Source organism: Carassius carassius, chromosome 21 (genome assembly GCF_963082965.1).
Source record: "Carassius carassius chromosome 21, fCarCar2.1, whole genome shotgun sequence".
Taxonomy (NCBI): Eukaryota; Metazoa; Chordata; class Actinopteri; order Cypriniformes; family Cyprinidae; genus Carassius; species Carassius carassius.
The window spans coordinates 8,279,407-8,294,352 of NC_081775.1; the positions used below are offsets into that span (position 1 = coordinate 8,279,407).

Consider the following 14,946-nt stretch of genomic DNA (forward strand, 5'->3'; position numbering starts at 1 on the left):
TTGATCTGTTGAAATCTATAGGAGTTTGTTTAAATATAACACCTGACAATGGCAAAAGTGGCACAAAACTTGCCAAGAAAACAAAAAATAACAGACTTCCAGTTGGGTTTCGGACTTCATACCGGGGGGACTTTTTTGTAGGTATTGGAGTGTTACATTTGTCTACCAAAATTCATGCATGTACTCGAGGGGCATTTTGTTGAAATATTATAGGTTGCACTATTGAGCCACTTTGCCACACCCACTTCTGAAACCCATATCAGATGTAAATTTCGCCACTTCTGGCATGAGTGTCATGAGTTTTCAAGCATGTTTTTCGGCCCTCAAAATTCGGTGAACTTTTGAGAAGAGGAGGAAGAAGAAGAATAAACCGAGCAATTCCAACAGGGTCCTCGCATCATTGGTGCCTGGGCCCCAATTAAAACTTTATAGGTACAGTTATTGCCTTTGGTGCAAATGAGCATTAACTCCAAGGTATAACATCCCTCAAAGAGTAGTTTATTCCAATAATAGTTAACTAAATGCATGTTTCCCATCTGAGATATCTGGTCAAGCCCACAACTCTGACATTGTTTATTAAAAATATACAAAGATTAATCTCTCAGCCACAACATCTGATCCAATGTCAACATGGGACAAGCATCTGTTCTCAACCTGCACATTCTGACCACAAGGGGGCCAAATGGTCACACTAAAGCAGTGCTAATGGAGAGAGGTTTAGAAATGAAAAAATTCGTTTGCATTTAATGGTAGGGTTAAGAAATGCATGTGTAGAGTTACACTGCATGGAGCGCAGGAGGTGCGTTGGCAAAATCCTGTTACTATGGAAACGCTCCAGCTAGGTAGAGCGTGCTTTAACACAGAAGTAGCACAAACCCACGTGTTCGGCCAAGTGCACTTATCTACATGAGTATGTGTGCTTAAATAGGGATTAAAAGACTGTACACAAAAGCTTATTAGACAACAAAGTGGTATGCTAATGAGGATGTGTGTCGATTTTTATTTTAGTACACAAAAATGTGACCGTGACCTGCAATTTGCATAAGAGACTGATTTTTGTAATTGCAAGTAAACAGACTGTTAGCAAGCCGACTGATCATCTGATACAGTAATTATATAATCATATAAACGCATAGCCAAATATTAAGTAAATTGGCCTTAAAATATTTATTTATCAAGGTATCCAACGTTTCTTTCTAACCATAGTTATTGTTCCCATAATAAAAGTGAGGTAACAACTTTAACAAAACAGCTGAATGACTCAGAAAGAAGTGTTGGATCCCAAACTATTGTGATGTTTATAGTAGTAACAATAACTGAAGCGACTAGCTTTTTACTGGTGTTTGTTCGACACACAATGCTAGGGTGTTGTAGCTGGCTTCAGAGCATTGCTGTTTAATTGCTAAGATCCCCAATGTTCTTTAGCCCATTATTATGCAGGTGCTAAGACAATTCTAGTCTCTAGATAGGACTCGGACCTTCAGTATGAGCCATAGTAATAGCAAGCATGTGGTCAGCTAAGGACAAAAATGGCTATACAATAATACTTTAAAAACAATATTTTATCATTTAAATAAAACGTTTAATATGATTATTATTATTAATGTACATTTTTTTACATTATTTTAATATAAAACAGTGTTTTAATAATACTAATTTATTATATCAATAATATCTTATTTTAAAATGTTTATTTTATATTAATAATAATGATAATAATAATAATAATAATCATATTTTTGTGGACAACTGCTGTGAGACCTGAAAGCTTCTCCTTTTTTGACAGCAGATTTAAAAGCGATTCTCGTTATAAAATTGGGGAGATTGTTCACTCTGAACCATGAAGCGGAGAGTTATCAATTTTCACCAATCGTAACTCACATTTTCTGCTTTGTGATTGTTTATTTTGGATTGTAAAGGTGTAGCGCGCACACAGTCACTAGATGGCGCTGCTTATATTGTGCTATTGGAAGCTATGGGATCCATGAAAGAAATGCATATTAAATGTATTTGAAAAAGTGCAGCATTTTCCCCTCCAATTGCACAGTTCACATGGGTAATGCTTCGGGTTGGTAAATGTTTGTAACATTCTTATGTTGTTTGCGGTGAGTTTTCATTTCCCTGTGCACAGGACAAAACACATTCTCCTGCACATTATGAAAAATGTATATGCATTATGCATAGTCCACACATGGGAGATGCAAAAGTGAAATATATTTGCTCTCTTCTTGTGCTTTATCCTGCACTCTAAAAGCCACATGATGACTCAAATGACAACTCTAATTTCACAACACACCTGCAGATGGAGAGAGAGAGAGCGAGAACGAGTGACTCTTCATAGTCAGTGAGCAGCAGACAGCACAAAGAGACGGCAACCCACTGACAGCAAGTTAATGAACTCCAAACACATTAATGGACCTTCAGCAATTACAGCAAATGAGGAATTACAGAGGTTTAAAAGTGGCTGGATGCTGCAGATGGAGCGACGGGCTTTATAACGAGACGGTGTTGGAGCCTAGTGGTTAACAACTCACCACAGAGTTTATTCACCCTCATGTCACTTTTAACCTGTATGAGGCATCTAAACATGTCTCCATGATTTGATTCAGTTAGATACGAACAAACTGGCATCGCCATTTCTGATTCTAAACAGCTGATAGGAAATGCACACAACATGGTTGCTGAAATAATGTCAAGCAGAATGATTCATCTCCAATATCAGACAAGGATTTATCAGCAACATTTTATATCAGTAACAATATTTCAGTGCGACTCGTGCCTCAGTAAAAAACGGTATAGCAATATCCCAGGTTCATGCTGTTCTTTTCCATTCAATGAAAGTAGTTGAGGACTATGGAAGCCATTTCTGCCACTGAAAATAAAATAAGAAAGGTAACTGCAGGTTTTTATCTAACAAATCAGTTTTTTTTTCTCAGAATTGTGTAATACAATCTTTCAATTCAGATTTTTTTTAATCAAAATTTGTAATATAAGCTTATGTAATATAAAAATGATTATTAATGAAATTATGAAAATGAAATTATGAGTTATTAAGCAATTAATTGCAAGAAAACCTTGCAATTATGACTTTTTTCTTGCAAATGTGAGTTATATCACAATCAGTGTTGGTCATCTTACTTTAAAAAAGTAATTAGTTACAGTTACAAATTACTTCTCGTAAAATGTAATTGAGTTAGTAACTCAGTTACCACATTGTAAAAGTAATTAGATACTCAGCAAAGTAACTGTGAAGTTATTTCTTATGTTCTATAATGCTGTTAAGTCCTATAACAACTTTAATATACAAGATGTTTATATTAACTGATTGAAGAATAAAAACACTAAGTATTTTAGAAAATGTTGTATTTATTTGAACTCAATAGATTGCAGCCTGCCATATGATATGCATAAAAACAGAACATATAAAAATTAAATATTGAAAATAAAATTCAAGTGCAAAATTAAGACAAACAAATATAATGACACCTCGCGCTTTATTCAACCAAATTGTGGTAACGCAACACTTTACATTCTCAATAAAGGTAACGGCGTTGTAATGATGGGAAAGTAATTAATTAGATTACTCCGTTACTGAAAATTTTACTCCGTTAGTAACGCTGTTATACTTAAACGGCGTTACTCCCAACACTGATCACAATACAAAAAAAAAAAAAAGAGTCAGAATTGCGAGATATAAAATTGAGATATAAAAAGTTATAAAGCCCAATTCTGAAGGGGGGGGGGGGGGCTGACATGTTTTTACAATTGTGAGTTTATATCGCGGAATTCTGAGAAAAAAGTCAGAATTGCAAGATATAAACTCGCAATTTTGTGTTGTAAAGTCAAAATGCCAAGATATAAACAAGTTTGCATCATGCAGTTCTGAAATTTTTTTTAAAAAATTAAAGAAATAATAATAATCAAAATAGAGAGATAAAAAGTTTTTTTTTTTTGGCAGAAACAGGCTTCCATAAAGGATGAATGTCAGGCTCCAAAAAAGTGCCACAGCAATATTCTATACAAGTGCATTAAACTACAAGGTGACAGAAAATTCTATAAATAATCAATGGTGTTGTTGAGCAAGATGTGACATACCATATTTTTTTATATAAATTTCATGCCATATTTACAACAACTTGAAAACTGTATGGCAAACACTTAAAAAAGGAATAAATTAATACTTTTATTCAGCAAAGATGCAATAAATAGATTTAAAAAATGACAGTAAAGACCATTTTTCACAAGATTTCTAGCAGCACAACTGTTTTAACCAATGATATTAATAAGAAACAGAGATGCACTGACTGCAATTTTCTTTTTTTTTTTTTTCTTTTTTTTTTACAAACTTTCTGTATTTTTGATCAAATAAATGCAGCCTTGGAGGCATAAGAGATTTCATCAAAAATCATTTAAAAATCTTACAAACCTCAACTTTTGAATGGAAGTGAATGGTAATGAGATTTCCAGCAAATAAAGACTCGTGCACATTTTCAATATAGTGCATGGGTTGTACAGACCACTATTAAAGTGCTTTTTGTCATTTTTGGAGCTCGATTCACTTTCATTATATAGCTCATTTGCATGAAATCTTTTTTTTTTTCCTGATTTAAAAAGACACATGGGTTTAGAACGACACAACTGTGAGTAAATTGATGACAGGGGAATATGCAGTAATAGGTGTAAAGCAAGTCACTTAGGATAAAATTGCCAGTCAGATGACGGAGTAATCAGTAAAGAAAAAAAGAAAAAGACCTTAAACAGCCCCAAATGGGATATCTCAGGGAAAACCTCTGAAATGACACAAGTGTGTTATGATTGTGCAGTGACTGAATTCAGTCAGGTTTGTTAGTGCTCTGCAGTATATCACATACACTGAAGCATTTGTGATGAGCACCCCCCACCCACTCATTCTCTCTCAAACCAATGCATGAACCCACGCTTCCCACCGACAGGCGCATTTCCTGTTTCATCGCTTGCTTCAGAGCAAGACGACTTCTGAGGTAAACAACAAAGACGGAGACCTGTTGAATAAACAAACCGCCTCAAACACTCTGAGGAAACTGGATGAGTTCAATTTGAGTGATTCTTTACTAATGCTGTGAGCAGGTCAGAGAGAAACCGTCCTCGTCTTATTCTGAGTCAATGCTGCAGAGAGTGACTGAGAAATCGGAGGCAACTCACAGTGAGAATCAAGAGAGCGGTCCACATGATCTTCAACAGGAAACTTTTTATGCATTTTTCCTGTTCGTTTACATGACAAGGGCATTTTGGGGACTGAAAACGCAAATGCACGTTTTTGAAAACGCCACCGTTATCGTTTCTGTGTAAAAACCCAATATGGGAATCTTTGAAAACGTCGATGTCATGCGCGTGCGTAATATGTGTTCGGTATGTAGACATGCGCAGTACGTGTCGATTTTAAAGGCAAGCGCGAACAAACATAAACAACAATGGAAGAGTACATGGTACTGTTGTTGTCGTTTAAGACTTTGATAACTCTTCTTCAGCAATATTACAACCAACAGCGCAGATGCATCATATTCAACATATAATCGTCACTTCTATACAGGTACTGTTTACAAACAAGGTCACAGCGCCAACTACTGACTACTTTTAAATTGGGATAAATAGCCCAGATATTATCTTACAATACCAGCCTAATCATATTGATGCAGATGAAAAATAGCAGCATTATACAGCACATCCCGGCTGCAGTGGTGTTTTACACACTAATGGTGGACAAACATGGTCGACCTGTCGGTTATCAGACAGAAAACACTCTAGTAATGGTGCATTAGAGCAAAGTGAGCAGCGGAGGAGATGAACAGATAGCATGAGTGACAGAGATGTGAAATGAAAGCGATTGAATCAGGGGAAGAGTTGGAGGGGGGCTGGTTGAGTGGGTGAGAGATGCAGAGAGTAAATGAGAGAGATATGAGACACACAGCAGGGGCCTCTTATATGTTCTGCCCAGGTTTGTTACAGCACACTAATGAATGGCTAATGAAAAGTAGGAGCGTATGAGAGCTGAACATCAGTGAGATCTGTATGCATGTCTCTCTAAAGAAAACCCAGTCAAGATCAATCCTGTCACACACTCTGGGGATGTTTGGAATGCCATACATGTCTGATGATGTGCCCTGATAGCCTCAGAAATACTACAGTTACTTAATCAAATTGTGCATACAAAACTTTTTTGACAAAAGTAATTTGACATAAAAAAGTAAATACTAAATACCACCAGAAACTGAATACAAATATAATCATATCATATTAACATATTAGTTTTATATAAATACAAACACCAATATAATATTTTTTTTTGTAATGTATCCATAACTAGCAGTTAAGTGCCAAAAAATTCCATTTCAATTTATCACAACAAACCATGTGCTTTAATATTTAAATACTTAATTTGCATACTAACTACTATAAAAAATGGATTACACAACTGTATTCGGTATTTAGTGAGTATGCAGTAACTATTCCTTACCTCAAATACAACATCTGTTTCTCTCTCTGTGCTGCTCAACAAAGTTTTTATCATTTGAACAGTGAGAGGGATGGAGGTATACTAGCAAAAGGTGCATAATTAATGCATCTCATAAATGGCAAAGACAGAGAGTGTGTGTGTGTGTGTGTGTGTGTGTGTGTGTGTGTGTGTGTGTGTGTGTGTGTGTGGGAGGGATGGGAGAGAGAAACCTAAAAAAGAGAGAAAGGGGCAGCACCACAGCCAAATGTGAAAACATCCAGAGTCTGCTGGGTTTCCAATGGAGTGGATATAGGATTTGCATTCCAGAGGTGTTATTTCCTGCTGTGAGACAGAGAGAGACTGTGCGTCCTACCTGTCTTTGTGCCGACGTTGCCATCTGAATCTGGCAGAATTTAACAGCTTGATCCAACGCTACATCCTCATCCACCTACAGAGAGACAGAAAGTATGAGAAATGACGCCAGTGGAGTTATTTGTCATAATCATCAGACATAACAACACAAACACAGCCACTAGAATTGACTTACTTTTTTCACATATTAGGCACTTTAATGCGGTCTCATGCCATGTTTACAATAATTTAGAGTTTATAACCAGAAAAACCATTTCACACAATAATTTGGAAACTCTGAATCATATAATAGGCCTGATGTTTCCTACTTGACTGTTGCTGTGTTATGTAAAATCAGCCTCAACAGTTCAAAAGGAGTCCATTTCTGTCATTTGATTGTAGTCCGTGTTGTTAACTTGTTGCAAAAAGGATAAATTTGTGAATTAATGTACCGATTAAATAGTCTTCTGCCATAAAAACACTAAAAGTGCACATGGATCCATTTTTTTGGCATGGGAATAAATAATTTCTGTCTGATGATGCAGTTCAGAGTAGAATCATCTTGTCATCTCATAATTATGGTAATTCAAACTCAAAATGAACAAGAATACAGAATTTTAGAGCAAAAATATAATTAAAAGAGCTTGATGTAGACATACTTGTCCACAATCACAAATCTAGACTCGTGAGCAGTTTAACACGTGACTGGCAAAGTTTATATATAAACTTCCATTCAGTAACATGACATGCAAATAGGTCGGTAAATCATTCAGCGAGGTCACTGACACATAAAAGGTGAGGTTCACATACAACTAAATTACCATCAATTTAGTGCAAGTAACATTCAATTATAAGTCGTCAAAAAGAGACAGTTATTTTTCAGGATTCTTGGATGAATAGAAGTTCAAAAGAGCAGTGTTACTCAACTGTATTTGAAGAGAACAAACCTCATTGGTACTCAAATGACAAACAAGCACTTTTGAGCTTCCTTTTATCATACTGGATGTGTTTCAATCGTGGGTTTAGAAAAAAAAACTAACATAAAAATGAGTAAATGATGACAGAATTCAAATTTTGGACTAACCTTAAAGTTTCTGTCTATTTGTTACACAAATCTATTATATCAGATATATGATATATAATCTATAAATCCTTTTGATTTATTCCCCATTTCTGTTTTAATTATTATTATTTTTAATTTTTCTGGATTCCACTATTTTTCATTTAAATTCGTTTAAAGTTAAAAATGAAACTATGTTTTAATGGTTAAATTAGAAAAAAATAATGCAAATAAATTCATTTTAAGGCCCAATAAAAATATATTTTTTTAAATTCTTTTTTGCCGATATCCGGTATGCCGATAATCTTCAACTCATTTTGGCTGATGGCCGATACAGATATATAATTATTTTAATTTTGTTTCATTTTTAACAATAAATTATTTGTTAGAATTAAATAATAATAAAGTTATTTTATAATTACAGCACTTAATAACTATAAATAAACTATATATTAATCATCACATTTTTTTTCAGAGAGAGCAGTGGTAACCTTAACATTTTATTTTATGATTTAACATTTGTAAATGGTCTAAAGCAAGAGAGTTTAAAAAATATGAAAATCTTTTAGAGCTTATAATTTGTAAAAAAAAAAAAAATAATAATTATATATATATTATACATTAATTAATAAATCAGTATATATAAAATTATATAATTTAAGTCTCATGTTTGTAATTTAAAAAACTTTTTTTTTAATGTAAGCTATAACTTGACCTTTAAGGCCCCGGTGTACTTCAAACAAAACTGAAGAAAGAACTGATATGACGTAATTTCGAACAAAATCAGGCCAAAACTAAGTTCGTTTTGAGTTCGTTTTGGCAGTTTGAAACCTCTCACCAAAGCAAACTTTCTGGTAGCTTTCATTGGTCCGTGGCGGTTACGCTTTGTGTTCTGAAACTCTTTTTCCCCAGTTCGTTCCTCATTCTGCAGAGGTCCTACATCTCCTGAATACAGTGGAGTGATGAATAGCTGAGCTGCACAAATATATCCACACCAGTACTATCGCTCATGGAAAAACTTTAAAGATTCAGAGAAAGTTTTTTAATTCCTAGAAAGAAATTGCAACGAAGCTTGGTGTTTACGAGTTGCAAAAAAGTGATGCAGAGAAACATCCGAGACAAGTTTTCCAGAGCCATGAAAAGAATGAAAGGAAAGAGTAGAGATACAAGGTAAAAAAGTATCAAATAAATGTGTTTCGAAATAAATGTTACGCCATACTGCTGCTGCTGTTGAAGTGAACTTCAAGGGTATACAGTGGATGAAATGCCAAACAAATATAATAAACCTTTGTTTTTGTCAAAAGTAGCTTAAATAATGACACCACAGAAAATGTTAAAAGTTGTAACAATTTATCCAGTTTAACAAAACAAATGAACACTAATTAAATAAAGTAACAGACTCCAATATTTTTTTTCCACATCATGCTAAAGTTTTCTTGATTATGAGCCATTCAAACATCCCATAAAGGACTGATTATGGAATGGTTCTTTTGTGATGCAAACATGATACTTGACTCTAAACTGCTGCTAATCATTATTCTTTTGTCTAAATTACTCTTGACCATTGGTGCCTGTCTCACACCTAGATTGCCTACACTTATTCATTTCATCGTTATTTTGTTTAGGGGATAGACACGAGCTTTGCGACACGTTTACATTAATCTCCAACCTGACTCCAGCAGAGCGGGGTATTGGAACGTTTGTTAACAGTCTCCCATCACTCAAACTTTTCGAACTACTTTTTTGCCCCCAAACGAAGAACGAAAACTAACTTTGTTTGAAGTATATCGGGCCTTTAAATCAAAACATACTCATGATTTCATGGCATTAATTACTGCTTACCGTATTTTCCGAACTATAAGTCGCACTTTTTTTTAATAGTTTGGCTGTTCCTGCGACTTATAGTCAGGTGCGACTTATTTATCAAAATTAATTTGACATGAAGTGAGAGAAAATGAACCAAGAGAAAACATTACCATCTACAGCCGCGAGAGGGCGCTCTATGCTGCTCAGTGCTCCTGTAGTCTACACTGAAGACATAGAGCGCCCTCTCGCGGCTGGAGATGGTAATGTTTCTCTTGGTTCTTGGTTCTAAATAAATGCGACTTATAGTCCAGTGTGACTTATATATGTTTTTTTCCTTGTCATGACGTATTTTTTGGACTGATATGACTTATACTAAGGTATGACTTATAGTCCGAAAAATACGGTAATTTAATCAGAAACACAGTCCAAATATTATTTGTGTATTTTGCTTTAGTTGTATTAAAAGTAGGCCAAAAGCAACCCCTACGGAATTAAAACTCTTTACTGACTAGCTTTAGGACCTGGGGGAGGCTGCCGCTGCACGTGCTTTTACTGTTTACTCTATCACAAACCGATTATGGATTGTGTCATTCTGCACGTGCATTCTCAGTTTAAATGACCCAAAGCAGTGAATCTAATCATCATTCAGGCAAAACTTTGCTTCAAGAATGAGCCACAATGCTGAAGTTATTAACTGCTAGCACACCCAGCACACGTGAGTTAATTTATTCCTCTTATCGGCATAATTTTTCATATCTGGCCAATGCCGATATTTACCCTTAAAGCCATTATCGGACGATTTCGATATTGGTCCAGTACTACTGTGCACCCAATTTTTTTTCTATCAAATTCTGTTTTCCATTTATTGTCTGAATTCCATTTTAATAGTTTAATTAAACTGTAATGATAAAAAGCATATCTAATTAATTGATGTTGTTTAAAAAACATTTATGGATTTTTCAGAAATACTGTGTTATGCATTTACATGTTTCTGATAAACAAATTCTAGTAAATCTTTTTTCCTGGTAAATATACCTTAAAAAATAAGGCTTTAATAATACTTTTTAGTAGTACTATCATTAAAGTATTTCAGTCCCAGTCTCTTAAGTTTTGACATGTTGCTGTGAAGACCTTTACATTTCTGTATTTATGATATGACGATAGTTTTACTAAAAAAAAAGTAAAAATGCTAATAAAATTGTACAGATTATGTTCATGTCCTCATATTTAGGTGACACAAGCTGAGAACATGTGTGCATCACACGCACTTCAGTAAGTGTGTAGTAAATGAAACTGCGCGTCTGCACCATCATTCAGTCACAAAGAGATGCAGAACATGCAGGATTTATATTTAAACAATATTTTTGCAGCATTATATTCACAGACATTAGTCCGTAACACATTTTGATTTAAGCGTGCTGATTCTGTATTTGTTCATTCAAAAATTTGGCAAATTCCAAGACATTCCACATAATACAATACATTCCATTTTTAAGACTGGATTCTGTGTTTTCTGCATCATGGAAATCAAAGGGCTCTATCAATTACTTGAAAGCTTCAGTTAGCTTGGAAAAGAACCATCTTTTGTGTTTCACAGAAGAAAATTAATTATACATGTTTGTAGCGACATGACCATGACTAAACTGCATAGCTCCCGTTATTAGGTGAACAACCACTTAACTGTTTTATCCTGTTAAAACTATCTAATACTAATACTTGGTACCTAAAGCACTAAAAAAAGAGCTTGGCTTTACAAAGGGTGTTAATGAACATCTGATTAAATTTTGTAGGCAAACATGAAGTTCACTCCAGAAAACCACCCCCAGAAACTGTCCTATCACTCACTAGCCAGTGCCAGCGTGAAAGCCAAGTAAGCTGCCAGAAAAGCTCTCAGAAATCTGTTGATGATGATTTCTGGAAGAGGCCCATGCTAATGAAGGACCATAATCAGATCATCTACAAATATGGAATAAAAAGCAGCATGCACACACATTCACAAACACAGGCAAAGGTCCCGAGGATGCAGTAGGAACAAAGAATCGCTACCAGCGCTATGATATGCCAAAATGAGCAGATGGCCTTATGGAGTCCTGAAAATGAACAAACCAAACTAAGTTCTGTCTGCACAAAACATCAAGAACTTACGCAAACAAATAAAGTATGCTAGTTTAAAGCAGCATAAACAAAACCAACCATCACAATGCTTCAGAAGTCACATGTACTACTTTTAGTTTTTTTTTTTTAACCATTCTGGACCCAGACCTAGACATTCTCAGAAAGCGGCAGCCAGGATTTATTTATTGATTATTTTTTCTTCTATAATTTCTTATTTTGTCTTCCACTGAGTCATACAAATTCAGAACATGACTGCATAAATGATGACAAGGTGAACAAGCCCTTTAAAATATGACTGATTAGACGAGTTCTGAAGATCTTATTGATTTTTCTAGATACTCATAAATTTGACACACATAGAACTATAGAACAAAATGACCTAAATAGAACTCTACTGTTGTGCTTGAGGTCATGGCAACCGGAGGAGCCAGCTGAAATCGGGGCATCCCTGGTGTGTTTTATGTCGGATAGTTAAGAGTATGGTGTTCTCTTTTTCAATAGTGTTTGGGAAAGAGAAAGTCAACAATGTCTTCACTAATGTTCACTAATACATAATCGACAACCAAATTCCTTTCAATAAAGTATCAGGACACTATACTAAAGCTATACTGTGGATGCATTTAACATACTTGCTAATGCTGATCCACCTTAAGTTGTCCTAAACTTAATCTAGAAGTGTGTAAAGTTCAAGGGCGCAGGTTTTTTTTTTTTTTCCTGGTGTGCATGTGTGTGAGTTAACTGTTAGGACTTGTTCCTCCGGTTGGTGTGGTGTGAGATTTCAGACGTATGAGTCAAAACACTGCACGACAACCTCAACACCACACACCGCTCAGATGCACGAGGCAACACTCTCAGCACCAGCACACACACGACATACAGATCTCACAGTTTGAGCAGTTAAAAACAACAACTAGCCTGACGCATTCGGTGTAACTGTATAAACAACAGTACCAATCAAAAGATCAGACATGTACTCATTCTCCATTAATTATACGCTTTAAAATAAATATAAATGACAGTATAAGTACAATTTTAACTAATCTAAAAAAAGAGAAGATTTTTACGTTTATGAAACATGTGTGAAGTATGCAAACTGATTCTAGCTTTTTATCCTTCTGCATTAATGACAAACTTTTTTTCCAAAACAATTTAAAGCTGCTTTGACAAAATCAGTATTTTATAAAGCGCTATATAAATTACGGTAAAGGTGACTGACTGCTTTTTGAGAATTGACCTTAATTTAACTTAAACTCTGAAAGTGAAAAATGTTTAAAAAGTAAAGCTTACAAAAAAGTTATGGAAGCTTATGTTTATTATGAATAATGCACAAAAATACTATTATAAAACTTTTTAGGAAATATATATTTGCCAAAACATGTCAAAAGCAAAAATCTAGACAAGTTGTGTTGGAAATGGATATGGCAAAAAAAGGAGCTTTCAATAAGATTTGTTTGGGTGCAGTACCAACTTTTTCCACTAGCTGAAATCTGGTTCTCATTATTTTCCATTGTCACTGCAGAGAGTGTGACAAGTTTGACTATTTTTCAGAACGGTTTAACTTATTTGAATCATGTTGATTTAAATTATGATTTTTTTATTATATTTTAATACCATTCCAATTAATTAAAAGAAAGAAAATGACAGAACAACCGCTAATGTGACTGCAACTAGACTTCCTGTCTGTTTGCTTACATAAGCATGAGCATTTAGCTATATTCATTCATTTACAAGCTTTCTACAACCGAATAGGTCAAAAACGAACAATCACACACCTTTCCTTTTCTTCACCACAAGGGGTTTATGGGAATAATTAGTCTAAAGTCTACTCTTTCTTTAGATTCTGTTGGACATGGTGTTTCTATACACTTATGCACTGTGATTGCATACTACACAGTACAGAGAATGCAGCTCAGGATGCAGCCATGTTCTTTCTATATGATCGGCACAGAATAAGCCCATACAACGGCTTTATGATGATTGCATTACCAGAGAAAGCAGTGGCAGAGCGGGTCTAATCTCAGGGTCTGTAGATGCTTAATTCAGGATTTCCTGGAGCTTAAATGGATGTTTGTGATGTGGATTTAGTATGGGAAAACATTTATGGCTCATGATCACATGACATGAACTCGGTACGGCTCTCGGAAGCTGAAGTTACCACAGTTTGGTAAACTTACAGCGGTGAACGGAAACTATAACAAATAAACATTTTTGCATTCCCATTTTCTCCAGCAGAAAAAGCAAAAATCCACAATAGTGAAAAGATAGACAGACAGATAGACAGACAGACAGACAGAAAGATAGAGACAGAGAGACAGAGAGAGAGAGAAAGAGAAGATCACAGGGCTCCTGACTGAGCCTAAAATGGATGCATTTGTGACCAAACATATTAGGTTGCGGGTCATATTTTTACAGAGATTTCCATTGTCAACATAAATGTACATGTTATGAAATAAAAATTTGCATGCAAAATTTTGTTTTAATAAAATGAGAAAATATGTAATTAAATTGTATATTTTAATTAAAAAAAAATATATATATATATATATATATTTTTTTTTTTTTTGCTATATTCACAATGTTAATAACTGGAAATGCATCGTCACAGTCTGTAAAAAGGGTCAAGAGTTTTTTTATATATATATCAGGACAGTTACATTTTTAATTCATAAACTCACTATATTCATAAATTCAAAACATATTCATCGAAGAAGAGGTCAATTCACTAGTATGTGAAATGCAGTCTCTTTTTGAATAAATCTGGAAAAAAACAGTTTATTCTTATAGTATGTACTATGTAATTGTGCCATTTTTATGAATAAATTAAATCAATGTTTCCCAAAAGTAAAGTCGTTTGCAGTTTTTGTGTGGTACAACTGGATCATCACTGAAGCTAAATGAGTGAAATAGCACTAATGAGCGTAACACATTCATAAAAGCTAATGACTGTTGAAAGCCAGTGATAAAAACATCTGTCCACATGACTGCATGAATAAAGTGTGAGAATGTCATTTTTTAATTACTGCCAAGTTGGACTGAGTTCACTGTTTGTATTTCCTGTGCGTTTATAACTGTGGTTACAATTATTAAAAGACTGACCAAAACTGCTTTATCACAAAACCTAGTGCAGTCTATGGACTCAGCA

The 14,946-nt window shown here is 34.6% G+C and overlaps 1 pseudogene; it reads right to left on the minus strand.

The window, feature by feature from the left end:
- Positions 1-14,946, minus strand: part of LOC132098247 (calcineurin-binding protein cabin-1-like) — a 112,068-nt pseudogene that overhangs the window by 5,408 nt on the left and 91,714 nt on the right.